The sequence below is a fragment of the Oreochromis niloticus genome, linkage group LG13 (assembly GCF_001858045.2).
Source record: "Oreochromis niloticus isolate F11D_XX linkage group LG13, O_niloticus_UMD_NMBU, whole genome shotgun sequence".
Taxonomy (NCBI): domain Eukaryota; kingdom Metazoa; phylum Chordata; class Actinopteri; order Cichliformes; family Cichlidae; genus Oreochromis; species Oreochromis niloticus.
The window spans coordinates 10011547-10039075 of record NC_031978.2 but is presented as its reverse complement, the minus strand read 5'-3'; the positions used below and the strand labels follow the sequence as shown (position 1 = coordinate 10039075).

The 27529-nt window shown below is 38.8% G+C and overlaps 1 long non-coding RNA gene across 2 annotated transcripts in view; it reads left to right on the top strand.

Annotated features, from left to right (window-relative positions):
- The first annotated feature begins 3787 nt into the window (after positions 1–3787).
- Positions 3788–27529, top strand: part of LOC102081781 (uncharacterized) — a 76415-nt gene continuing 52673 nt past the window's right edge. The window contains exons 1-2 of one of the 2 annotated variants that reach the window (XR_001224444.3): positions 3788–4063; positions 27178–27224. This is a non-coding gene — a long non-coding RNA (uncharacterized LOC102081781). Of the gene's footprint in view, positions 4064–26748; positions 27225–27529 lie in introns of those variants that run through there. The other variant, XR_003213620.1, reaches the window with a different exon arrangement.

Below are 27529 nucleotides of genomic sequence, written 5' to 3'. Positions count from 1 at the left end.
GAAGGCAAACCAAGAATGATATCGAAATGATTAAAAGGGAATTCTAAAGTTCTGTTTTGACATTAGTAGATACATTTATTGTAAAATCAAGGCCAAATATTTAAAAGATTAAAAATGATCACTTACTGTAAAATTTTCTGAATAGGATCAAGAGGCTTTCATACTGATAGGTAATTTTTAGAACAGAATACAATGATATTATACTTTGCAGCTTTTCTGGCCAGTCCATGACATGGCAGTCCAACAGCGGCTACAACCATCGAAGGATGGAAGGATGCACGTTCTAAATTTGAAAAGTGACGCCTTTGTCGAAGTTGCTTAAACCTGCATTCTTTTCTGTGAACATCCAATGGTAACTCCTCCAGTTGGAAAAGAAGCCCAGGTCGATAGAAGTCAATGGGAGCTCAGACGTCTGTTTGGGGGTTTTCTATTTTCTTTTAAAACAATATTATGTGCTATTCATGGTCCTCATTAAAAGGTGGCTACCTGATAGAGCAGGTAGCTTACCAATAGAGACGACTGATCCCTGTCTCCAGCTAAAGTATCCTTGGGGAAGATACTAAATTCAGAGTTCTCCCAGATGCATCCATGTAAGTGAGAGGCATAGATAAAAGTGATGTATGAATCTGTGTGAGATTGGGTGAATGAACCTTATAGAGTGCTCAGCTGAGCTAATGGTAAATGGGCTGGTACTTATAAAGACAGGCCCTGTCTTAGAGCGGGCCTATCTATTGACAAATCACTATTGTATAAATGTGCTGTGTCATTCACTTTTTTAGATTCCCGCCATTCTTGTGACATCTGTTTCAAACCAGTCAGCTCTACATCTTTAATTGGTTGTACCCTAATCAGAAGAAACTATAGGAAACCTTCCAGATAGGCCAAAATTATATGTACAAGAGAAAGCAAAGTACATAGTTGTAAAAACGAAGTCTATGTACATACACTCCATGATTCAGCAGCTTGTAAAACCACGTCTAGCAGCAATAACTTGAATTACTCGTTTTCTGTATGACTTTATTAGTTTCTCATATCCCCACAAGGAACTTTTTTTTTTTTTTAAAACACCATCAGCGCAAATGGTCACCCCTCCACCACTGCACTTGACAGTTGGTGTGAGGTGTTTGTGGTGATACATATTTTCTGCTTTTCAGACATGCCACTCTGCATTCTGGCCAGACATCTCCATTTTAGACTCATTTGTCCCAGAAGTCTTGTGGTTGGTTTGTATGCAACTTTGCAAACCTAAGCCATGCTGCTATATTCTTCTTTTAAAGAGAACCGCTTTCCTTCTGGCTACACTTCCTTGGGGTGAATTTATTGGGACATTCACTCCTAGGAAGATTGTGGGATTGTGTAAATATACAATGCTTCTGACCAGCTAACTGACCAAACTGCTTTTACAGAGGTGGTTACAATATACTCTACAACTCTGGAAAATTAAATTGTTGCCCAGGATTAGGTGAAAAAAACAACAGTATTTTAAAATGGCAAATGACAGCTCACATATTTGGTGTGACAGGAACTGTAGCAGCGTTTCAAAAGTGGCTAAAAGTACCTAATCTTGAATATTTGTGCCCCTGGAACAATAAAGCAAGATGGTCATGTTTTCTAGCTTAATAAACTGCCGTTTTATGACAGAATTTCAACCACTGGAACAGCCACTGGCTCAGTTTTAATCTTAACTTCTTTATGACTGTGTTTTGAGGAAGTTATGTTTAAAAGTTAAAGACCTCTTTATCTTTGACTGAGTGCTATCACACCCTGTCAGTTCAGAAAGAAGCAACCAGCCTTCCTTTTTCCAATTCAGGGTCTCCAGCACCTACAAATTCCATGGACTTCAGTGTCCTCACCAGTCACCATATCTGTAGAACGTCGCTGAGATGAATGCGCATCGAGCTTTTGCACCGTTATCACATTTCTGCTGAGTTAAGCTAATTGTGTGCTAGCCCTTCCTCCAAATTTAACAGTCACATATGAGAGTTTTCAAGTTGAAGAACTGAAACCTCTTTAGAAAATGTAAGGTCACAGGGAAATACATTTAGTTTTGAGTAAAGAAAAACTGACTAATTTAGTGCTGTCCTAACGTAATGGAAGTCTTTCTGTTTGTTTCTCTGAATTATGAATAGAAATTCATTCACTGGAACTTTGGTTAGTTTTCTGACACACTGGGCGAACGCTTCTTTCATGGCAGGAGATCCTGACATGACAAAACTGCACTTCCCCATCCTGTAACGTCTACTTACTTCTACACTTGATGTAACTAGTAGTTACATCAGTTCCTCTGCTTAAACAGAGTTTGCGCGGACATAGAAATTATGTAAGTCTAAACAGGAAATTTCTCACTCAGCACACTAAAGATGGGCAGAGTTCGTCTTGGTTTATCTTGTTAAATAGAGAACTGTTTCCACAAGAGGAAGTGATCATATTCATCCCACTGAGGCTTAAGCATTTTCACTGACACAGGCTACCACTTCCAAACATGCAGAGCAGTGAAAAGGATACCCTTTACCATCTATTAATAGAACATTGGTACTTCTGAGCAAAGCACCAAAAACCAAACGAAACATGCAACAGGGAAGTCACCCCAGCTTTCGCCCAAACTTCTGCTTTTGCTTCCTGTGTGTGTTCATGAAAATGCGCTTTATTTCCCTGTCTTTTAATGCTTGATTGCTTTTAATATATCTGCATAATGTCCCGCACTGTGAAGCGTGGCAGATGAACAGCGTATATTATGGCTTTCCTTATCACATTGCAACTTTAATTTTACGTGTACTTCTTACAGGTTAGTACTCGTGGCTCTGTTATAGTGAATTTTGTTCACACCATAGATTGTAAATAAAAGATGGACCTAGTCAACATAATGTTAGCAAGGTCATGTTGGCCTCTGTTTTTGCTGTTGTCATCTTACTGATTTCTAATTGGACTTTGACTAAGAAACTGTGGGACAGTAACTAGTAACATCACAATATAGGCCTGCTATAAAGCATACTCTGCTATATCATCCTTTTTTAATCTATTAACAACCCTAATCTAAAAAATTTACACAGTTGTATTCAATACAACCATAAGCTAGCAGCTGAGGTCATGAAAGTGTTTACTGAGGTCACAGAGGGTCCTCAGAAAGAATGCACCGGCTTCACTTGGAAGCCACGCCCATAAACTATATTTTGTATAGTTTATGATTTTTTGTTAATAAGCGAATGTGCATTTGATGAGCGTTTACAGGTACCTGCAAGCATCTTTGTGGCTCACTAAGCTAATTACAGCCTTAGAGAGTTGCTATGGGTGTTGACGCTTTGGATGAATAAAGTAAACTTTGAAATGTGTGAAATGCCCGCATTAATCTCAAAGATGGTTTGCTGTAACATCCTCTTCTTATGCACACAAGAGCTGTGAAACTGGACTTTGTACTAAATTACTTTGTTTCTACTCCTACTTATTAGGTTTAACATAAGTGCAATCATAATGCACACATCCAACATGTTTTAATGCGTTTTTATGCACTTCCTAATCTCTGGTTCCAGGGATTCTGCTTTAACGCTTGTATTCTGCATTAAGACTCGTGCATTGGGTTCACTTGAACCCATTGTTTATAAAGCTAAGTGGGATTTTGTACCGTGAACCACTGTTAAGAGTGTTCAGGTAAAGTTCGTTTCCATGTGATTAAACTCAGCGTTGATGACCAGAGGACTCCATTCATTAGGCTTCCCCTGGCGCCACATAGAGGGCTGGGCGAACTGAAAACGGTGGGTGTGACCAAAAATACGAAAATGTATTACACTGCAAGTCTGGCAGACGCTTCAGTATGAATGGTGGAGCTAGAGCGGACAAGTTTGTTTCAGCAATTAAGAAAGTTAGTGAGAGGTGAGAGAAAGATGGAAAGCGCTCAAGTGCGTTGCTGTGTGTTAGAGGATGACTTTTACACCGTACTGCAAAAGTCTGAAAGTGAAAGAAAATGTGTCAGGTCATATTGGTGCAAAAGCGCGCCTCGCAAATGTTGGCTGAATTTAAAAAAGAAACAGAAGTGCAACGTTTGCGCCTGACCGCCAGTGATGTGGGGGTAAGTCTGTCAGTTCATATTATTTTATGAATTACACGCATATAAATCAAATAAATTCACCACTTCACAGCTGTGCTCCCTTCAAAGCCCAAACGAGGAAGCAGATTATGACTTTGATGGAACTTTGCATTCACTAAAGCTGATTTTCTTTTTGCAGATTCACTGCAGTATTTCATTACTTTTTGCACAGACCTAGACACAGTAGAGATGCTATCCGTTTTAAGAAGTTCAGAGAGGTTTGAGGGCCGTGCAACGCTCACTCATGCGTAATGGGCGGTTTGCACAAAGATAAAAGGAAGTATGCGGTGTCAGACAGAGATAGTAACCCGGCCTTCCTCTTCCTTTTTGTATTTTTTAAAAACGTTATTGAATGACTGGACCTGAAACGGTTTTCTCTGACAGGGCTGCACCCTGTCCGCATTTTTTTTTATGTGTTCCGTATCCAAGCGCGTCACGCGAGCTGCGCCCGGTTATTATTATCGTGAGAAACCTGCAAAGAAAAAAAAAATCCATATGACTTATGTGAACTCCGCCGATCCTTTTTATAGCTCAGTCTTATCAGTGTGTGGTTGGCGAGCGTCACCTCCTGGGAAAAAAGCAAACCAGAGCGCAGTGAGCGTCTCTTCATTGTGAACCAAAACTACCGTAGCGAAGGAAGCAAATGGGAGAGGTGCGTTCAGGTGCTGTCGGAAACGAGTAAAGCTACTCGGATTTGAGAACCTGAGAACACCCACCTTACCCCTACCAGAATGAATAAATAAATACACAGAATATAAGAAGTACTTTTGCAGTTCTAAATGATTAAAAACACAGCTCTGACATACAAGTATGTTTTGCTTCTTCGTCAAAATAACGAAAATAGTCCGACCAATGTAGGATTTTTTTTTATAAACAAAACGACACGTTTATGATATGCAGTTATTTATTTTACTTGTATATGCTCTCCGTGACTCTGTTGGATCTTGTGTTTAGGTCATTCCAAAAATAAAAACGACGATACTTCTCCATTTACACCTCTGTAAACATTTTCCAATTGATTTTATGGTCTTGATTGCTGGTTCCTAGTTTATTTCCCAATACAGCATGATGCTAATTTTTAAATTATGGTCTACCTTAAAATAATATTGACCATAAGAAGTACACTAACACTAAATGGTGGCTATTTCCATTTTTTTCTTTTTTATTATAGGGTTATTGAGGTTGTTTGAAATCAAATACTTACTTTATGTCATTTTTCATGTGGTTTGAACACACTTATTTCCAGAAACCTCTGGCCAAGGACCTCATAATTAATAGCTGAGCAGAAGTTATTGTATAAAAAAACAAGATCAGTCTCATATTTGTGGTTATTTTGGTGCTCTTTTTTGCATCTTTGCTTTCAAATTAGGTAGGGTTAATTAGTGTTTTGCACTTAAAGGGGGCGCTCCAGTGACAGCTTAAACAAATTTAACATGAGCAATTTGTTGGCTGAAATTTTACCACATGTTCTGCATTGATGTGAAATTGGAACAAATATTTTCCAAGCTTTGTTTTTCCCTTCTCTCGCTTTTCTCATATTTCCACTTGATTTTCCTTCATATTCAGCTTACAGAGCTAAAGAAACAGCACTTAGCTTTCTACTAACTTTCTTTTTCAGATTTTCTTTTGGCAGTTATCCTAGCACCCCTCGTTTCTCTGCTTTTTGGACTCATTAAGAGTAAAGATGTAGACTAACTCTGGTGTAAAGCGTGTGTGAGTTTCATAATGAGTGACATGGGGTTTCCCTGTCCCTATTTTCTTCATTCATGTGGCTGGAGTCAGAGAAGTATAGAGTTGCCATCCCGGATATGAGCTGAATATTGAGTGAGTGCGTTTGAAGGAGAGAGAGGAAGAGAAACTGCACATTTGTGAGAGTGAGCATGAAAAAGTATGTGTGTGAAAGGCAGACAATAGGAGGAAGCCTATTTAAATATTTTATTTATACCTTTATTTAAAGACGCTTGTTTTTTGACATCATGTATTATGATTGGTGTGTTTGTTCAACTCTCTTTGTAACAAACACAATCATGCATTTCTTCTTTGTGTTGCCTAGTGACCTGCTGTATTGTAGAAACTTCCTCTTGTCACTTGCACCATTTTGCATCCACAGTACCTAAATTGGAAGCTTAGCAGGGGGAAGTAGCAGAACTCAAACTCGTGCACTTTATGTATTCAAGTCAAAAACTGAGACAAATTTGAAAGATTACATTTAAAACACAAACAAAAAAATGTGTTCCTGTAATACCGATAATTCAAAGTCATGTCATCATTTATCTGCTGATGTTGTAATACTGAATGCTGAGCAAGTCAAAGGGCTGTAGGGGAAGCAGGTTTCTCAAGATGTGAAGAATAGAGCTTGTGCACCTCTCTCGCCTCTGTGCGAGAAATTCTGCAACTCAGCAAGTGGTCACGTACTTTTAATTACAATTCTCACAACAGCAGCCACACAGTGGTTTTCAATGAAGTAAAGAGTCTCTACAGTATCTTTTACCGTGACTCTGGTCATAATGTGACAAAGAAAAGTGTGACTTGATGCGATAAACTTTTAACAGAATTAATACCTGACTTTGCAGCTTCCTTAGGTTTTTGACCTATTTCTGCCGTGCCCTCTAGGAATTACTGAATCACAGAGAAGTCACATTGTTGTATTCATAATGACAAGAAAGGCCTCTCTTGAGTATAGCTGTGTTGTGAGTAGGTAAGCATGGAAATGAAGTCAAAGCAGGAACTGACTGATTACAGGTTGCTTTGTGTGTGCTCTGCCTTCATCTAGACAAATTAGGGGAAATATAAATGCAAAGTTGCTATAGAAACACAGGCAAAAGTAGAGAAGGGCAAGAGTTGAAGTTGTGAGGGTCATTTAAGTTCAACTACATTCTTTAAGGCAGGTAAGATTCAGCTTAATTTAAAATCTGTTTGTGTGTTGAAGGAAAATACAGAACCAAGAAAGAGACGGGATCCAAATGACTGATGCAAAGTGAAACCCTACTGAAAGCCACAGGCGGGCAAATCAATCTAACCCATGTTCATGCTGAGACTTCTTTTCAACAGCATCATAATTCATTGAGGTCAAAACCAGAAGAATTCAAAGAATTCACCACACAGTAGGTTATAAAAAAAGAAAGAAAGTTAAAAGTAAGATTATGTAGTGAACTGCGTTTCATTCAGCCATCCATCCTGGACAGGTTTCCAGTTTACTGTGCAGTCAACACACAAAAAAGACACTCATTCACATTCACATTCATAACTGTGGCCAATTTAGAACCACCAACTAACCTAGCATACATGCTTTGGAGCGTGAGATGAAACTGGAGTGCCCAGAGGCACAGGGAGAACAATCAACTGCACAGAAAGGCCTCAACTGGTGGATTCATACCCAGGACGGCAAGAAGGAAAAAACAAACAAAAACACAGACACTAAGCCTGTATCTGTTTTTTTTGTTTTCATTTTAAGTCATGAATTCATCTTTGGTCACTTGAGGGCCGCGGAAAGAAGGTTAAATAGCAACCTTGAAACTGTTGCAACACTTCAGTAGACACATTTACATTTCTAGCAGATACAGAATAACTTAATAAGATACGATTTATGCTTCTGTGTCCAACTCTAAGAAGAATGTATTCACACTTGGGAAAATCGAAACAGTGAGCTGGAGCACTCTAACATACTCTGTAGAGATGAGGAGAACTAAAGAATCTGGTGACAATTCCTTTTAGATTTGGTACTAGCACCTTTATGCATTGATCAGCTTACTGAGATTAGAGCATCGTAGCATACGAGCAAAACATCCACATGTACGACTCTGTTCATTGCAGGAGCTGTTGCCCTCGCCTGTACTGGGTTGCGGCTAGGTTGCTTCACTTCTTTGAGCATGCAGTCAGCAGAGGACTGTAAAGGCTACTTCTGCTCTTCATGTTGCATTGAGACATGCAAACCACAGATGGCTCATTCAAATGAAAGTAAACCATGTGTCTATTTGTGCACCGACCAAAAGCAAATGAGTAGGCAGCTTTTACATCACACACCGCAGACATACTGAAATTTCACTCGAGTCATCTTGCTGTCACATGTGTAATTTTTACTGGCTCCTAAGTGAGCCTGAATAATTGTGTCTCATTACTCGGGTTAGAAATGAAATGACTTTAAATTTCACATAGATTAATATTACGAAAAAACAAACCACTTGTTAACCTGTATTTATTAGGTTTTCTTTATATTAGGAAAGAAAGATTAGATTCCACACAAGTGTGTATTCTGTAATTATCAGTGTCATTCAAAAATCTTGTACTTATACTTATTATTTTAAAGCTCTCACTTCAGCTGTAGTAGTATCTTGTTCCTCTTCTTTTACCACCTTCGGTCTTGATGAAACCTTCTCACAACCGCAGTGGATCAATTCACAGATGTAAAGCAGCTTTTCTTGACAATTTAACAGTGGATTTTCCCTCAGCAGCCACTTTCATTTCCAGCTGTAGCAGTTTCAGTCTAGAGTTTTAGGGTCTCAAAATGGTCTAAAAGGCGTAGTATGACATTTGGATTTTTTTTTTTAAACTTCCTAAAAATTACAGTGGAATATACCAGCCTCATATCTGCACATATCATAATGACTAAGTGGTGTGGAATGGCTAGGTTCCTGCTGCTCAAATTTAGTTACAGTCAAGCAGTAGAGATTCTCCAGGGTGTATTTGTCAGAAACTTAAAACCACAAAAATGACAAAGATGCAGCGTTTTGATGTTAACCACTGAGATTTAGAGAGGCCTGTTACTGCGACGACCATGGTAGTTGATTGTCAACCATTGCACAATTGCCTGTGCGGTCACAAAATTTGTATCTGTGATGGAATTTTGTTTGATTCATTACTAAATACGGAATGAAGAAGTGCTGCAGGCTTGGAAAAACCACCCGTACTGTGGGCTTTTGCTCATGTTTATTCAGAAAAGTGAACATTTATAGAAATCGCATTTCTGTAAATAAAAGCAAGAACAGTGTGAAGCAAAAATGTTGACGTGACACAAGCTGACATGTTAGGGTGGTGGTTGAGTAACTAATGTTACTACCATATGCAGTATAAAACATGGACGTAGCTTCTGGGTCGGAAAAATTAAGCCGATACGGCAGTTCCGTAAACCTGCGTTCTATCTGAAGGCCACCAGTTGGCGATAGCTGCAGTTGCAAAGATACTTCTTGGCCTATAGAAGTCTACAAGAAAGCAACTTTCTGACTTGACCTCTGTAAAGGCGTTCCTGTTGATGGTTATGTTTATGGGCTCATTTTGTGTCATACTGAATAACAAACAAACAAACCAAAAAAGAAATAAACGTTAAAGTCTGTTTTGTTTTGAAATACTAAATTTCAATGTGAAGGATCAACTTGTGATTGACAAGTCTTTAGCCGTGTTTTCATAGACACAGTCGCCTCTCTGCAACACATTTAATTAATTTTCAGCTTTATTTATATGGGACTAATTCACAACAACAGTCACCTCAAGGTGCTTTATATTGTAAGGTAAAGACGTGACAATATTAGAAAGACCAACAATCACACATCCCCCTATGAGCAAACACTTGGGGACAGTGGGAAGGAAAAACTCCCTTTTAACAGGAACTAACCTCCGTTAAGGGTTTTTCTTTTTTCGACAAAGATAGTGAGGGTGGACATTCTCATCTTGCTAGCTTGGACTAGTTTAAGCCAAGTCTTTAAGGGCCTTTTCTAAATCGGAAGTCTTTTCTCTCTTGGTCTGAAAAGGGCGATTACATCATTTCCATATTACTTTGTCATTCTATGGTTATCTCTTTGAATGCAAACAGGTACTTCCATACCTGCGGCTCACTGCCTTATCAATGAATTGGAGCTGCACCAATTGCAATCTTCCATGTGTAGTTTTTGCTGTGCTTGTGAGTGTCCTTCTTTGGCATGTGAAGATAGAAGCTAGGGCACTTGTAGGTGTGCTAGCTGCGCCTGTTAGTCCTGGAAGAACAGCAGGCCTGGTACATATGGACTCTACCTGCAACCCCCCCCCCCACAAAAACCCCAATATCATTGCATTTTCACAATCAAAAGATACCATAGGACTGAATCCCGCCCACCATCCTCTAACTCCCTTGTTGCAGGTACCAGGTCTAGCTACTTCTTCTTTAATGCTGGATATTCTTTTTGATATAGTAGCAAGAAAGTTAATAAAGTTAAACAAAAAAAGCTATGTCTTTACTTTTCTGTACAATAAAAAAGCTATGCAAATGTGTCCAAACACTGAAATGAAGTAGATGAATTTAAAGATACAGAATAACAGTGCAAACATTTTTTTTCTTTTGAAATGTGCTAAAAGCTTTCAGAGCTATTTGGCACCGAATTTTCAAGTCTGCAGCATCAGTGATTCTTGCTATACTGTGAAGATGCTAGCTGAGACGATACTTCAGTCTTCTGTGTCATTGGAGTCTCTTTTTACTTTAAGTCTTTGTACCTGGTAATTGTGTGAATTTTGTTCTTCACCACAGCCTGGTAATGCAAACACATTTGTAGTCACTCATGTAAGTCACAGCCATGGGACAGCAGCACTTCCTCTTCTGTCACCATCAAGCCTCGATTTTGACATAATGGCCTCAGGCGACCTAAAACACTCTTATCTCTCTCATCTCGGCTTTTCAGGAACTAAAAAAGAAGCCTTGTTTGCAGCTTTATGGGAGTTGTTTTGCACATTTCTGATTAACCAATGGGCTTTGACCATGTGAGATGTTAAAAAAGAATGCCTTTTTAAACAAGGAAAACCACAAATTTTGTTTCATGGAAAACTCGCATGATAAGAACGAGATATCCTGCCTTGGAGAGCTTAAAATAAAGCTTTTCTTTATCCACTGATTCACGTGTAAAAGTGTTAAGACTTTTGTGAAGGTGTTTGTGCACACTGTGAGTGAGTGGGTGCACTGTATGTGCATACCTGTTGCTCCTGTGGCCAGATTTAACCTTTTATCCTTTCTTAGCTAAAAGTGAAAGTACAGTTGCTTTGGAGACTGCCTAACATGTGAGCAGCAGTTCTGTCTTATTCTGTCCAATCTTACAAACTCAGAACCTGAACTATATTCTTTGGCTGTTTTCATTCCTTTCTGTTTCTCAGAAAGTTTCAGATATGGCTGCACAGAGCTTCCTCCGTGCAGAAATCACACTGTGATTTTGTCACTGAGTGACAGCTAGAATTTCAACCAGTGGTTATGTTTTTTATGGGGGGGGGTGTTAGTGTCAAGCATTTCAAGATATTGTATTTGCTTATTGATTACACAGAAGAAATCTCTAGCAGAGCATTGAAAGGGCCAGAGTTGTGTTAAGTTGATGTTTCTGGAAGTATGCACAGTAGTAATAAAAGAAGGACTTTACAGGTTTTAGTGGAAGCGGGGAAAAGAAAAAAGAGCAGAAGGAAGCAGAATGCAATGTATGCTGTTTTTTTTAACATTTATTAATAGTTTGATATTGATACTGAAATGTTGAGTCTGATTGTTTAACTTATTTTAGGGAAGACCAAGCAATGCATGTGAAGGGTGCATGCTTGTAGACTTGCAGTTCTGTATATTAGCTGGACCACCTGTAACTTAATGTTTTCATCCTGCCCGAGAATCTGCAGTAACTTTAGCCCTAGCAACAGAATTAATTTGCATATCTTAACAGGAAACACTCCCATGTCTGATATCAGCACTTGTACTTAGAAACAAATTCTCTTCCTCAACTAAGAATTGCTCTTGTAAGAGTGGTCTCTCACACCCATAATAGGCAGGTATTTTTGGCCGGCCACGCTAGTTTACAGTTACAGGGTTTCCAGTAAGCTGCTGCTCTATGAAGCTGAGGAGATGGAGAATGTGTGACAGTTCTTGGGTAGTCGGCACTGAGGGTTTAACTGTCTCACACTGTGCAACTTATTGATAACTAACCGTTGCCACAAGTGCACTGTTCACTACTACTGTGGTGTTTTTAGTCAGAGCTACTGGTTTCCAGTAAAGAACTGCACCTAGTGGCTTTACAGGAGAGGAAGTGGTAGTGGCAGAGCCTGAAAGTGCATTCAGAAAAGGATGAAAACAGTCTTCACTTGTCGGTTGCTTATCTTTTCATGCAAAATTTTTGCAGAATGTGCATTTACATATTTGCCTTTTATTTCATTGAGCTGATGATACTGCAGCTTCCTGAAATGTGAACGGAGTGAAAAAAGGTCAAAGGTCAAAGCCATAGCACTGCGATGAAGAGGACACGTGCATGTGCACTTGCTGACTTACTTCTCGTGCGTCATGCTTAAAAACTGAGGTGGTATACTGTATTTATACTGTATTTGTTTGTTAGTGGTTTATGTTGAAGTGGTTGAAGATTGTTTTTAACAGTAAACTTGATAGTTTTACGATTTAAACACCAGGAAGTGTCTATAGCACACGTTTTACTTTTTGAATGGAGGTGGAGCGTTGAATCAAGAGTTATACAGAGTTATATCGCCATCTAGTGGAAAAGCACTGACATGACACCCAACATATATAAATCTGCTTACTGTCTGTACACTGTAGTTCTCAGGGTTTTCGGGATGTTAATATGCTAATATTTATATAGTTTATATAGAAATATTAAGAAAAGCACATTACCAGCATTCTGTTTCATGCCTGGAAGTGGCTGATGAAAATTAAAAATGTACACACCATCAAATTGTGAACATAATAAGTGTGCTAAAGCAGAGGTGATTTTATTGCTGTACACTAGGTCATTTTTCACACCAATAAAAAAAAAAAAAATTAAAAAAAAGATGCCACTTTAGGCTGTTTCCACTGTCTTTTGGACCTTACAAATTGATTAAATAAATAACAAAAAATTAATTGATTAATTGATGAAAACTGAAAATTGGCACAAGCCCTTCACCTTTTTTGAGCCTTCAGGGTCTGTCAAACCTTCATCTTAAGGCATACAACTACACCACCACTCTGTCTCCACCTGCTGGTAGAGTGGGAGGCAAACTTCCTTTAGCTTTTACTTTTCATGCTTCAGCTGTATTTTATTGAAATTATCATGTTTTACTCATGTGCAGCATTCTTTAATTTCTGTGTTTTACTGCTATTTACTTACTTGCAGTCTTTTAAGGTAAAATGTATTCAACATTTCTACCTTAATAGTTCACTGATTTCAACTTAATACTTAGGAAGTAAATTAATTCATCTGAGTCAAATCCAAGACTTTGGATCAGTTGCTAATTTCCACAAACTAGTCTAACTCGCTAAACTAGTTTATAGAAAACATTTTCATAGTAATAAGCAATGAAACATAATTTAAAAAAAAAAGCTGCAGCATGGTGGTGTGGTTGTTAATTTGGGTGACGAGTGACTCTAAATTGCCCACAGGTGTAAATATGAGTATTGGTGGTGTTCTGTCACTCTGTGTTAGCCCCGCATCAGATTGGCGACCTGTCCAGGGTGTACCCCACCTCTCGCCCTATGGTAGCTGGGATAGCCTCCAGCCCCTCTGTGACAAACAGAAGAGAATGGATGGACAGATAGTAAGAAAACACTCAGTCTAACTGACAACAACCCTGAGACATGGCAGAAATGACTGATTTTTGCATGGGTCCTTATCTGGTGTGGCAGGTTATTTAAGAGCCGTGCAGCACGAACAGAGAAAGCCTGGTGACCTTTTAATTTTTTTTTACACCAGAGGGGGCACTGTGGGCTCCAACGACAGCAAGAGTATGAAACCGTGACTAACATTGAAATCTTGGTTTATGACACATCTAACAACACATTGCACAACACCTTATTTCTTTGCCTTTATCACACAGTTGCATGTTTACTCCAGAATCTGCTTGTAAAGGCGCACTTCATTAGTTACACCTTGCTAATGCTACGTTGGAAACCATTTACCTTCAGAACTGCCTGAATTCTTCCTGGCATGGATTCATCAAAGTGCTGGAAATATTCCTTGGAGATTTTCATTCATATTGACATGATGAAATCACACAGTTGCTGCAGATTTGTCAGCTATACATCCATGATGCAGATCTCTTGTGCCACCACATCCCAGAGGTGAGTTTAAGGTGATTTTAGTTTTGTGACATGGTATGTTATCCTGCTGGAGTCAGCCGTCAGGAGAGGGTACACTGTGATGGACATGGTCAGCTGTTGGTACTAAGGGGGTCAAATTTAGCCAAAATTCCAAATTCTTACCCTGCCATCTGAATGTCACAGTACAAACCAAGACTCATCAGGTCAGGTAACATTTTTCCAGTCTCCTATTGTCCAATTTTGGTGAGACTATGTGAATTGTAGCATCAGTTTTCAGTTCTTAGCTAACAGGAGAATCACCTGCAGTGGTCCTCTGCTTCTGAAGAGTATCTGCTTCAAGGTACTGTTGCCCTCTTATTGCCTCAAAGCAGTCAGGCCATTCTCTTCTGAACTCTGCCTTCAACTGTGCATTTTCACCCAGAGAACTGCTGCACTCTGAAAACTTTCAGGATACCTCTTTCAGACTATTCACTGTAAACCCTAGAGATGGTTGTGTGGGAAAATGAGTTTCTGAAACCAGCCTGTCTAGCATCAACAACTGTGTGACTTTTAAAGTCACTTAAATCACATTTCCTCCCCATTCTGATATTTCATTTGAACTTCAGCAGGTCGTCTTGACCATGTCTACATGGCTAGATGCACTGAGTGGCAGCTATGTGTTTGACTGATTAGAGATTTGTGTTAATGAGCAATCAAATAGGAGTACCTAATGAAGTGGCTGGTGAGTGTATATCCATGTCATATTGAAGCTGCTATTAATAACTTTTAATAACTATATTTAATATCTGCAAAGAGGTATTGTCATTTTATTATTACTGTTAATTCTGAATATCTCAACTACAGTTTACACACATGAAATACCAGAGACAGAAATGACTCGTCGATCCTAGTTAATGTGGGGTTGGTATCAGCAGAGGGCAGTGTTTTCCACATCATCCCAATCAACTGAGCATCTGTGTGTTGGACTTCAGGCTGGGTGAATTTGTGCCCTCCAGCACAGCACCACTGGGTTCTTTGAAGCTCTGGTATCTCCAGAGTTTACACACTGAAACCACACCCGCTGGGGGATGAAGAGACTGAGTGGTTGGCGAGTGCCAGCTGGAGGTATTGATTGGCATACTTAAAGGCAACAATAGAGGACAGCAGTGAGAAACAGTCGTGTTCTGGTTCACACAGTGGATCGGGTCAATTGAGGAAGCTGTGACGATGTGTTAGACTGATTCCTTGCGTGTGTGTGTGGATATGTGTAAATCCTTTTTAATGAATATTGATTGAGCTGCAGTTGAAGTTTGCGTTGGACAAAGAGGCAGCTGCACCTCTTTAGTTCTCCATTCATTCCTTAATACACTCTGTAAAGGAAACCCACCTCTACCTTAACGGAAAAGTGACAAACTCTCCTTCTATGCAGGACTATAATCTATATGTACTACACTTCACTTAGAAATAGAATAAACAATAGTAAATAGTAAACTTGGATGCCTTGACTTGTTCTCCCAAATGTTCTGGGATGTTTTTGTCTCGACCATTCTGAATGTACCATAAATTGTGTATAACAGTTAAGTACCCAGGCCTCAATTCTCTCAGTATCTGCAAACTACTCTAGCTTACAAACTCCCAAAACTAGACTGAAATGCTGTTATTGCTGCAATTTTTTCTAACTAGCGAAGATCATGAAGAATCTGTGTGTTGTTTTTATTATTAGACTCACAACCAGACTTTCAAGAAGACACGGGAAAGTGATTTTAAGCCTGACATGGGATGAAAAGACTGTGACAGATATGCAGGAACATGTAAAACATTATCAAAGGCCATCTACTCAACTTTTTATGGTCCTGTGACAAAGCTCAGGTCTTCTGGACTGCCTGGAATATTTGAAAAACCAAAAAACAATTTCAGAATAGGATATGAACTGTTTCACAAAGGTTATGCATTTAGACATATTTCCAATGAAAACAGCATTATACTGGGCTAGCCTTTAGCAAAAATGAGTCATTCGATAACCTTTTCACATTTCTTATAGATGGATAAAAATAGGGCAGTCTATAACAAACAACAAATAAACAACACAGTTAACATTACAAATGCCACAGGCACCTTATATGATGAGGTAGTAACAGTGACAAAAAACTGTAAAAGCAAGACTGACAGTGCATAAGAGAGAAGTGTAAATTGCATTAACGAATAACAGGTACATTATAAATCCTAGAAAAGCAGCTGCATGAAACATATTTTTGTGTTTGGGATCTTATCCCTGGCAGGTGTGCATCACCTATCACAGAATGAAGAGTATAGAGAACAGTAGGAAGGGTTTCCTGAAGCGTTCTTTGTGAGGTTGAGTCAGTCTGAGGAAGAGGAAGTGGTGTGGAAGTGTGGAGTGGAGAGGGTGTGATGGTTGTCCACGATGGAGAGCAGTTTGTTTATTGACCTCATGTACCTCACTGACTCAAAATGCCATCAAATTCTGAGTAATGATGCTTCCGGGCTTCTCTGGAAGCTGATGATGCCCCCCCCCCAAACAGACAACAGCAAAATAGATGACACTGGCAACCACAGACTGGCAGAAGATCTTATGTTTCTGTACAACACTTGGGTGGAGCCATTATATTCTTGGGTTTTATATCTGATAGCCTCTAATGACCACAATAACGTTTTCACATCTGATGCAATTTGTCTTTTCTTTTCTTCTTTGGTACGTACATTAGCTCGCTTCTTCACTGTGATCTTGCCAAAGCTCTTTTTGGCTCTTTTCATAGACTAAATTTGACAAAATTTCACACAGGTGCGCCAAAATGAAAAAAACTGAGTGAATTTTTTAAGTCCAAATTGTCAAAAGTCAAGTGTTGAAACTGCACCGGAAGGCACTTTCAAACTGTGTGAAACTCTGCTCTCATTGGAAATAACATGAACTGAAGCAGACAGCAGCTGTGGCTGTTCTTAGAAAGCAGGAATTTAAAAAATCGTGTTAAGTCTGCAGACACAAAAATGCTTGATGGTCCTAAAATTCAAAATTAAGTCTAAACTAACTATAATTTTTGGCACTTACCTAAGGAGAAGAATACAGTAGGGATTTGGGGGCAAATGCTTCAAAAAAGAGCCTAGTTGAATTACAGTTGGCAGAAGTTATAAGTACACTCATCATGGGGATGCATGTCATGGTAACTTTGGACTAAGCGTCTGAAACAGTGTTAATTTTGACAGCAAATTTAGATCTAGTTTAAAAAAAAAGTTTGTTCTGTAAAAGTTTGTGTTTTTAATGGTGAAAGTTGTGCCGCGCAGTTTTCAAAGTGTGTTATTTTTTTTTACGTCAAATCCGAAATGTGAGCATATGTCCCAGGCGTTGATATTTTGGTGCGTTTTCAGGAGATACAGGGATACTGGGAGCAGGTTGAAGCCCTTCAACCCCACCCAACACCATGCTGTTTGTCAGGGGCAGCTGACATGTGTGCATCTAGGGTCTGATTGGATCTCATCTTTCCAGAATATTTTCATTCCATTGTTATTGACAGATGAAATTGTCAATACATTTCATCCCTGTTATTGTCCTTGTGCATCAGATTTTATTTAGTTATCATCTTGTTTTCGTCAGGGCGAAAATGACGGTCATTGACGAAAACATAACAAAAATCGTTGGTCAACAAAATGAAGACTACTTCTGACCACACCTGTACTTTAAAACATTTCCATTTTTGGAAAAGATCAGAGGTGGCACATCTTCTTTACATGCATGCTATTGTTTCTAGTTTTAACATTTCAAAACAGATTACATTTTAATTGGCATTAATTAGAAAGATATCACTTTATATAAAGAAGCAGCTTCTGTTTACGTATAACTTTCCACACTGTAGCAGGCGGAGGAGTCTGGATTTAGTTTATGTTTTGGTTTGACTGGGCGGTGATTTGGAGACACAGCCTGTCTTAAAGTCTTATTTTGGAGACAAATGTGAAAGTCAGACACAGAGTGACCTGGAAACTTTGGCTTTCATTTGTTTCCAGTCAGAAAATGGAACGTAGAAGACGCCTCCAGTGTTGTCTGGATGGCTTGTACTCATACCTTTGAGTGAGAACAGAAAGTGAATAGGCCTATAGCCAGATGTTGATGAAACATTATAGTGTATAGTTTCTTGCTTCTTTCCTTTGACATGGGCTACCTTTAATGACCAATAATTTTCCACAATTTTAACTAAAGAGTTACACTTGCTAAGTCCCAGTTCCTAAATTAACTTACCTAATTTGTAATTGTTATTTGTTTATGATTTTCTTGCTAAACTGATGAAATCTGTAAGTTTATAGTAGAATATACACTAATCATCTGCCAAAATGTTAAACGTCTGGGACATGTCAAGTATTAGATAAATGTGTTTAAATGACTTTGAGTTTTTATGGGACTGAGTCACTAATGGACCTTTGATATAGACACAGACATAGCCTTGGTGGTCTCACTCAGAGCAGACACATTTTCTTTGTCTCACTGCCACAGATGCTCAATCCATTGGACCACACACACACACACACACACACACACACACAACATCCAGGGATATGCACATTACTTCCCACAATCACATGCAAAATCTTAGGATGCAGACACTGGGACTCCACATTGACTCCCTTACAGACAAATAGTCTGTAGTGTTTTTGAGGGAATTGTGCCTCCTCACACTTCTATGCCTGTTCATATGTCTTTGAATGCTAATCAGGAACACAATGGGATCTAAGACCACCTGGAAACTAATAGTGTTTTGGCTCAAGAGGGGTTGAGTCATAGCCTCTGTGAGTCATAACCCTGGACTGGCCCAGTCTGGATAAGCAGGAGAGGAGACCAAAGGCTGGGGGGTGAGATTGTGGGAATTGTATAAGGAGAGAAAATTAAAGTGAGACAGGGAATTAACTTATTTATTATTTTAAATTAACCATAAATCCAAGGCAATCACATGTTTTTGTGTAGATTGTCTTGGTGGTCATTTTTGAGGTTCTTGTGGGTCCGTGTTGCTAAATTCACATATTCTTAAATTGGTGAGATCATTGTCATACTGGAGGTTTGGTCCACTTACAACAGTGAATTTTTGCTCCGTTTTTAGCAGTCAGTCTGGCAGTAAGTATGTTGCTTGCACAAGGAACATCCATCCATAAATCCATCTGTCCATAAATCCATCCGTCCATTGCCAGAAAAAAAAGTTAAAACTGGAGTTCTGCAATGTGCAAGCTTTTTTCCTTATATGATAAGATTTCTACTTGTGCCGGGACATAATGCACGTTTAACTTCATGTGACTAACGTGTGTAGGTGTAACAGTGATGTACTGTATTTCGTAGTGGTGGTGAAAGCTAAAAGAATCGGTATGCCTTACCCAAGGAGTCCCATAAAAACAGAATTTCAAACAAACAAAACAAGTGACTATCATACTGATACATAGTGTTTATTTGATTCTGTTCATGTTTATGATAAATGAATGCAGCGTGACAGTAACAGAAAAAGTGAGATACAGTAAATGGCTGTGTGGGTGCTGGATTATTCCCACTTGTAAAATCTCTGAGCCCTTCTGCCTAACAGTGTTTCCATGCAAAACATTACCAGACAAATTGTTCCACTTACGTCAGCGCCGCCACTGCAGCGACCAATAATGGCAAATTCATGGTTTAGAGGACAGAGGAGGGAGTGTTATTTTTGACAAGATGGAAAAGTTCTGGCAGAGAGATGGCATGATGGAAATCCTAAGGTGAGATCAAATATCTTTTTTTTTTTTTACATAGTTTAAGTAAGTGCAAAAACACTTCGACTTTTATTGGCTCTTAAAGGCCAAGTCAAATAAAAAGTGCCATTAAAGGGATCCCATTAGGTTTTTCTGTTAAGGAAATCCATTGCTATAGTAGTGGATGGTCGTATTACACATAGCCACATGTATATTAACGTATGCGCAAAGCTCGGGCTCTAAACACTCATTTTTTCTATTCTTTACTCTCTGTGATGTCACAGAAAGTGGATATCTTTTATTTGCCCATCTCACACACACAGCTCTGGCTGTTGGCACAGAAGCACCACCAACTTGCGGTTCAAGTGCTAGGAGCATCCAGTCAGAAGAAATCTGACTTCACCAACTTCATCTTCAGCCTCATGAGCAGGCCTCACTGTTGGTTATTGCTCCACGTACCACTGAGCATTAAACGCATCACAGATATTCAACAGTTGTTTTTCACATGCTACCTGCACTCCTTAAAGTTAAGCCGTCATGTGAATTTTTAAAGTTGTACATACTTCAGTTTGTAGTGTTAGTGGTTGTTTTAGCAACATTAAAAAAGCTGACTAGGTGGAAAAAAAACTGGAGTATAAGTGTGTGGCACCAGTTTAAAGGTTGATTACTTCAAACCTTTAAGATATACTATTAAGTTTTTTTTAGATTAACAAATGTGTTAGGATAGCAACCTTTCATTTAACTAGGAGTTGGTGACATAGTTAATGTAGGGTTAAAGGGTTAAAGCAACTAAACACTTGGTCAGTAAACCGCTAACAATCAGGATTTCATCCTGCTTTACATTTATGAGAAAGCAGAGTTTTGCAAATGTAATGCAACAGCCATCAAAACTGAAAATTACAGTGTTACACAGTCATGTTTGCACAAGATGCAATCTGCAATGCTGGTTTCATGCATTTCAGGCCCACCAAGCCACTGATAAAAATGAAGATAAAATGCCTTGAACTTTCAGAAATACTACAACAGCAATCCAGTCAAAAAGCCCATCTGAGCATATAAACAGCATAGGTCCTAATTTGGTTGTAAATTTCACTATGGGCTATTTGAAAGGCACAACACTGGTGCCTTTTAAAGGAAAGGAAATGGGAAAAGATGAATTTGTCATGGGACATTTCAACTGATCAAGCCAGAGATTGGGAGCTTTTTCAGGTACTGGAAAACGGGCCCATTCACTGGTGGATTGGAAGAGTTTGTTTGCTAATTACCTCAAATCAGCAAAGTGTAATAATGTTACAGGTGTCAGTACACAGCTACAACATATACTGTAGACAAAGATGAAACAGTACCATACTATATGTATTCAGGTGATAATTCATAAGGACTTGCTTTTTTTTTTTTTTTTAACTATAACTTAACATTCAAAGAGTAGCAGGAAATGTGAAAAAAACCCATTGTCTTATGGTATGATAGAATGTTTAGTGCCATGTCCCAGCTGTACAACACATATTTGATTCCCACACGGACACTAAAGATAGACTGCCACGCTATTCATTCTGATAATATGTGTAATGGCTCCTTGACTCATTTATAGACTCAATCTCCCACAATCCTCCCACAATGAGCACTCTGCTGAGCCAGCATTTCTCAACGTCTTACTTTCTCTCTTGATTTCTGTGCATGTACTCAGCAGAGCTACGTGGCAGTGAAGTAAACAGGCTTGTTTTTCTGTTTTGGAACACCTAAGCTAATTTCTTGGTAACTGTTTTACTAAAGCTGTTGAAAACAACCTAATTTAAAAAAAAAAAAAATATATATATATGTATATATATATATATATATATATATATGTATAATTTATTTTTAATCCTTATTCTTTGTGTGTACGTGTGTTTGTGTGCGTGTGTGTTTGTGTGCTGTACTGTGACGTCTTGAACTTTCTTGATAAAGCAGATAAAGTTTCAGTTTCTGTGGATTTTTGTTTTCTTTGCATGTTTATCTGTGGCAGCTGTTCATATTGACTGCCTGGTTCTTTCTTTTTTTTTAATCCATCATTTTCAGGGTGAATTTTACCCCAGACACAGTTGGCACGTAGGGAAAGTCTTTCTCTGTAAGTTTAATGATGATCACATTATTTGGAGTTTGTTAGAAAGTCATAGCTCATTGCACGTCTTTGTTAACTCAGGGGAGTCTATAGAGATTTACAGGGTAATGGCTTCCCAGCTTCTTCTGGGTTGTGAGATTATTTGGTATGGCAAGGTTTAAGAGTGGTTCCCAGTTAGTTGATCCACTTTTATTCACACTAGAATGCCTTGGCAATTCAAAATGGCTTGAATTCTTGAATTCTAGGTCAAGTTTATTTGTAAAGCACTTTTACCAAGGCTGACCAAAGTGCTTTACAGGCAGCCAATATAAAATAATATTAATATTAATGACAAGAATGATAATTATACGATGTCAAGGCTTAGCTTAGCTTAGCTTGAATTAAAGGCCAGAGAGCAGAACGGAGTCTTGAGCAAAGACTTAAAAATAGAAACAGTTCTATTATCAAATGGTAAGGTATTCCAACGACACGGGGCAACAACTTAAAAAGCTCGGCCATCTCTGTTTTTAAGTCTAGATCTTGGAATATTGAGGATCAGCTGATTACCATACCTCAGTGCTCTTAGAGGAGTGTGGTCATTAATAAGCCAATCAAGAGAAACAATAAATAAACCTTAATATTGATCCTAAAATTGGCAAGAAGCTAATGAGTGCAGCTAAAACTAGCGTAATATGTTCATGTTTTCCCGTCCCAGTTGAAAATTAAGGAGCGTTTTTCCAACTAGCTGAAGCTAACGAAGTGATGACTGTGGTAAACCTACATAGAAAGGATTACAATAATCACGTCTTGTCATGATAAGAGCAGGTATAACTCTATCAAAGTCATTATAAGAAAGGTGATACTTTGATTTTCTGTTGGGCTCCACATGGTTTCTGTTTGGACAGCTTACATTATGTATTTTGCTGACTTCTCAGATGAAACAATAGCCAGTCAGGTAGCAACTGGTGGGCTTATTTTACTTTAAGTCACAAAAATGATGACTGATTTCCACTTATGCTGACACACACTGCCCATTTAACCTCACATGACTCATTTCTGCAGCCGCCTTTGTAAATGTGATTTACAGTGGCATGGCAGAAAGTAAAGGGGCTGGCAATATGGGGGAATCTGTAGGGTGCTTACTCGGGTTACGGCTTTCCCAGTTCATATATTTGAAATGTTATTTGATGACCAATCCTTAAAGGGCTATAAACATGGTTTTAACACTTTACTGTTCTTCTAGTAAGCCTAACTTCAAAAACCAGTTCATGCCCCCACATTTATAGGTATAGACACAAAATAAACAGATCTAAACACAGAGCAGCATGAGCATAAGCATATTCTTTTTTCTTTGTCCATTTTCCACCTAAAAATTATATTATTTCAGTTTAGGTTCACTCTTTTATTTTCCCTGGTCATTCACAACCCACTTGCAGTGGCTTTATTCCCCACTAATTGGACGTGATCTACACTTTTACACACAGTCTTAATTTAAGATTATTAGCATTGTACATACATCAGCTTTGTTGTATTAAGTACTAACAAGATGAAGTTGACGTGTAGCCTAGCTTTTAGCTAAATGCTACATGGCTATATGGTCTTAGGCCTTACAACTGTAGCACGTTTCGCTCATCAATTGAAATGGAAGTACTGAGACGGTCTGGTTCTGTTGCGTCATTTGTAATAAACAGAAAACGATTCAAGTTTCACAGAGCAGCTAAGTTTCCTATCTCCTTTTTAATAAACTGCCGTAACTGAAGCATGTGCTAATGCATGCCGAATGGTCTTCTACCAGAGATTACCATATAGAGTCTGCATTGTAGCGGTAATGCTGCAAAACTGTCATATCCTGTTCATCAGCAATATACAGTAATTAACCAGCCTGAACTACAGTAGCATCCGGTGTAATCTTCTGCTACTGCCAGTATGACTATGCACAATTTGCATGAGACACCATGCCCAAGTCTATACTTGTCTCTGTCTATGGGTATATAATAGGGGTATGTGTGTGTGTGTGTGTGTGTGTGTGTGTGTGTGTGTGTGTGTGTGTGAGTGTGATGGGAAAAGTGTGGGAACTGCAGAGGAGGAAACGTGTATTTACTAAGTTGGCTCAGAGTTCCCATGAATTCCTCTGGATAGGAGATGGAGCTGGACGTGGGGGGTTGTATTACAATAACCCCAGAGGCAGACTGATTCATAATGTCAGTGCAAACTGTAATGGAGTATGTTGGGGGAAAAGTTACTGTAGATGCGTAGATGGATATAAAAAGCAAAGAATTAGCAATAGGGTGGTACACTTTCAAAATGATCCAGTAATTTTTTTCACTTTATATGTTGTATTAATGCTCTGTTAATATGTATTAATGCCAGGCAAGGTGACAAGTTTCTAAATGTCACCAAAAGTGCTGGTCAAGATAAAAATGCAAACGTTTAAGGGCTCTGATAAATAAAATACATTGACGCGAAATAAAGCCATTTGAATATAAGCAATGATGGAGGATTTAAAAAAAAATCACACCAAGTGGTTTAAAGCTTGTGCCCAGCCTTGTTTGTTTCCTCTTGAGGTTATTGCTATTGTGATTCATCGGTCATTACAGTTCATCAGACTTATTGTCCTAAAGTTGCACTTTCACCATCAGTCTTATTCCCAGTTTTGACCTCAGAGATCTACCGAGTTTCACTTGTGCAATTATATATAGCTTGTACATTGATGCTGCACTTGCAAACACTTCCTAAATCACAGAAGCTTTTGCTCAGATTGGATGCAGTGAGTGGCTGTGGTAACTGGGCATTTAAGGATTAAACACTTTTGAGAAATGCTCTAATCTTGTCACCTTGGCAAACTTGAAGAAAAAGCCTACAAATAACTTTGAAGTTAACAAGTTTTACATGTTTATAAGACATAAAAATATGTTTTTTGGTGACTGCATACACTCACCAGCCACTTAATTAGTTATACATTGCTATTACTGGATTTGATCACTTTTTGCCTTCAGGATTACCTTAATTCTTCCTGGCATAGATTCAACAAGGTGCTGGAAACATTCATTGGAGATTTTGGTCCATATTGACATTATACCGTCACACAGTTTCTGCAAATTGTTGAGCTTCACATGCATGATGCAGATCTCCTTTTCCGCCACAGTCCAAATGTGCTCTATCAGAATGAGATCTGGAGACTGTGGAGGCCATTTGAGTCTAGTGAACTCATTATCATACTCAGGAAACCTGTTTGAGATGATTGGGATACCCTTTATGATCACAGCATAACCACAGATGGGTATGCTGTGATCATAAAGGAACAGACATTTTCAGCACCAACACTCATGTTGGCTGTGGCATTTAATGATGTTCAGTTGGTACTAAGGAGGCCAAAATGTGCCAGTAAAATATCCCTACACCATTACCCCATCACCACCAGCCCAAACCATTGATACAGGCACAATGGAACCATGCTTTCATGCAAATTGTACCCCCAGTGTCCTGTTTTTAGCTGACAGTTGTGGCACCAGGTGGTGTCTTCTGTTGCTGTATACTGCATACTTTTGTAATGAGTGGTTATTTGAGTTACTGTTGCCTTCCTGTCAGTTCAAAGCAGTCTGGCCATTCTCCTCTGACCTCTGACATCAACGAGACATATTTGCTCAGAGAACTGTGGGAACTGGATATTTTTTCCTTTTCAGACACTTCTCTCTAAATCCTAGACATGGTTGTTCAGGAAAATCTCGATAGACCAGCAGTTTTCTAGAAACACAAATGTTTAAAAATAGTGTAGGGTTGAAAATTTGAATTTTCAAGTATTTCAGTGAGTATCCTATAAAGGGTTAACGGTGTTCTAAACCAAAAGTAAAAATTCAAGCATGTTAGGCAACCTGTTGTGCTTAAGATAATTATCTAGTGTAATCAGGAAATTGTTCCTTTGTAGAACTTTACTAGAAACCCAACCAGTTATTTTTTTATAATTCTCCTTGAGAACACATTAAATAAGAGCAAGATTCTCTGTGGTTAATAAGTGAGGTTTAGAGTTGTCAGTGGGCTTTTGTCCTACTACAGTACTTTCAGTCTTTAGGCAAAGCTACACTAAACATGTGCTCAGTCTAGTGCCACCTTTAAAGCTAGCCCGTGTAGTAAAGGCTGCTGGTCAGAACAAGTAATGGTGTAGAATCTATTGAAGTTAGGAAGATTGTATTTAATTCCCAGCAAATCCATCAGTTCATTTAAAAAAGAAAAAGTAATTCTTTTATGAAAAAGTTATAGACCTAGTTTTGAATTGGTGGATATCAGAACAATAAGCTTCAAACATGCAATTGTTGAGCTATTTCTTTAACCAAGGCACTTAGCCTGGGTTCTCCAGCCTTTTAGCTTGTGGGTGTGAAGGAAAGCAACTCCCCCAATACATGAAAGCTAAGAGACCATGCCCCTGGGAATTCTGGGAAAAGGGAAAACTGTCTGGTTGTTGTGCCATTTTCTCATGACACACACCATGGGGTCAGCTCATGACATGCCTTCTCAGGCTTTTTCCTAAATACACATACACATGTTTGCACTTTAGGGCTTGTGAGGACTCTCAGTGAGAAAATGAATTACAAAGCACATTGGAGGAACTTCAGTCATGACAACTAAATTCCTAACCCTCACCTGAACCCTTGGACAGCACACTGAAGGTCTGTCTCAGAGTTAGGACAAGCCTAAACAGCCTCAGTTTCAGTGGTTTTTTGTTTTTGATTTAAATTAGTTCTCACAAAGATGGACAGACACACTTCAAACTCTTTTCCTGCTTTAAAGGAAAAGAGTTTGAAGTGGAAAGTAGATAGATGGCAGGTTAAGTAGTGTGTGTGTGAGTGTGTGTGTGTGTGTGTGTGTGTGTGTGTGTGCACCCAGAAGTTGGCCAGTCATTAGTAGAGCTCTGTGCGTTGGAGGAAGTGGTGGTTACTGATGACTCAGCCGAGCCATGCATTTCATTCTTTCTCTCTCCAGTCTCTCTGTGCTCTCTCCTCCCTCTGTCATTTGCTTTGCTCTTTACATTCTATTCATTCTTCTTTTCTATTCTGGATCTTTATTTTCTATTTTACTCTCACCCTTTCTGTCTCTGTCCGACACCTTTTCTCTCTTCCTCCTGATTCATCTTGACCTTTGGAGACATCTCTGAGTGTGTATTTTTGTGTGTATGTGTGTATGAGAGAGTGTGCATGTGCTGTGTGTCTGCCTGACTAGGATATTCAGCAATGTGAGTGGGAAGATAACTGGCTTCCTTCAGAGTGATTAAAACATTCCTTCTTCTTTTTCCTCTCTCTCTTTCTTTCTCTACCCTTTTAGTTCTCATTGACTTTCTGATGAAGATGAGGATGAGGAGAGACAAACTGGTAAGTAAACCTCAAGCTGGACATTAGCTTTGTTTTTTTAGCACTGACTGATGTTTATCAGACTTAGAAGAAACACAGTTCTAGGAAACTCTCTTCTTTCATATTTTAATCTGTGTGCCGCTCGATAGTAATTTCTGCAGATGTTGTAGAAAAGCTTTGCTTCTTTAAGATCTTTGGTAAAATAGATCAAAGTAAAGGAAAGTTCACACATTGTGTATTTATAAAAGTAGAGAAAATACCATCTTAAAGAGCAGGAAGGAATCAGGTACTAGCCTGAAGATCTTACAAATGTTTCTGAACCTTAT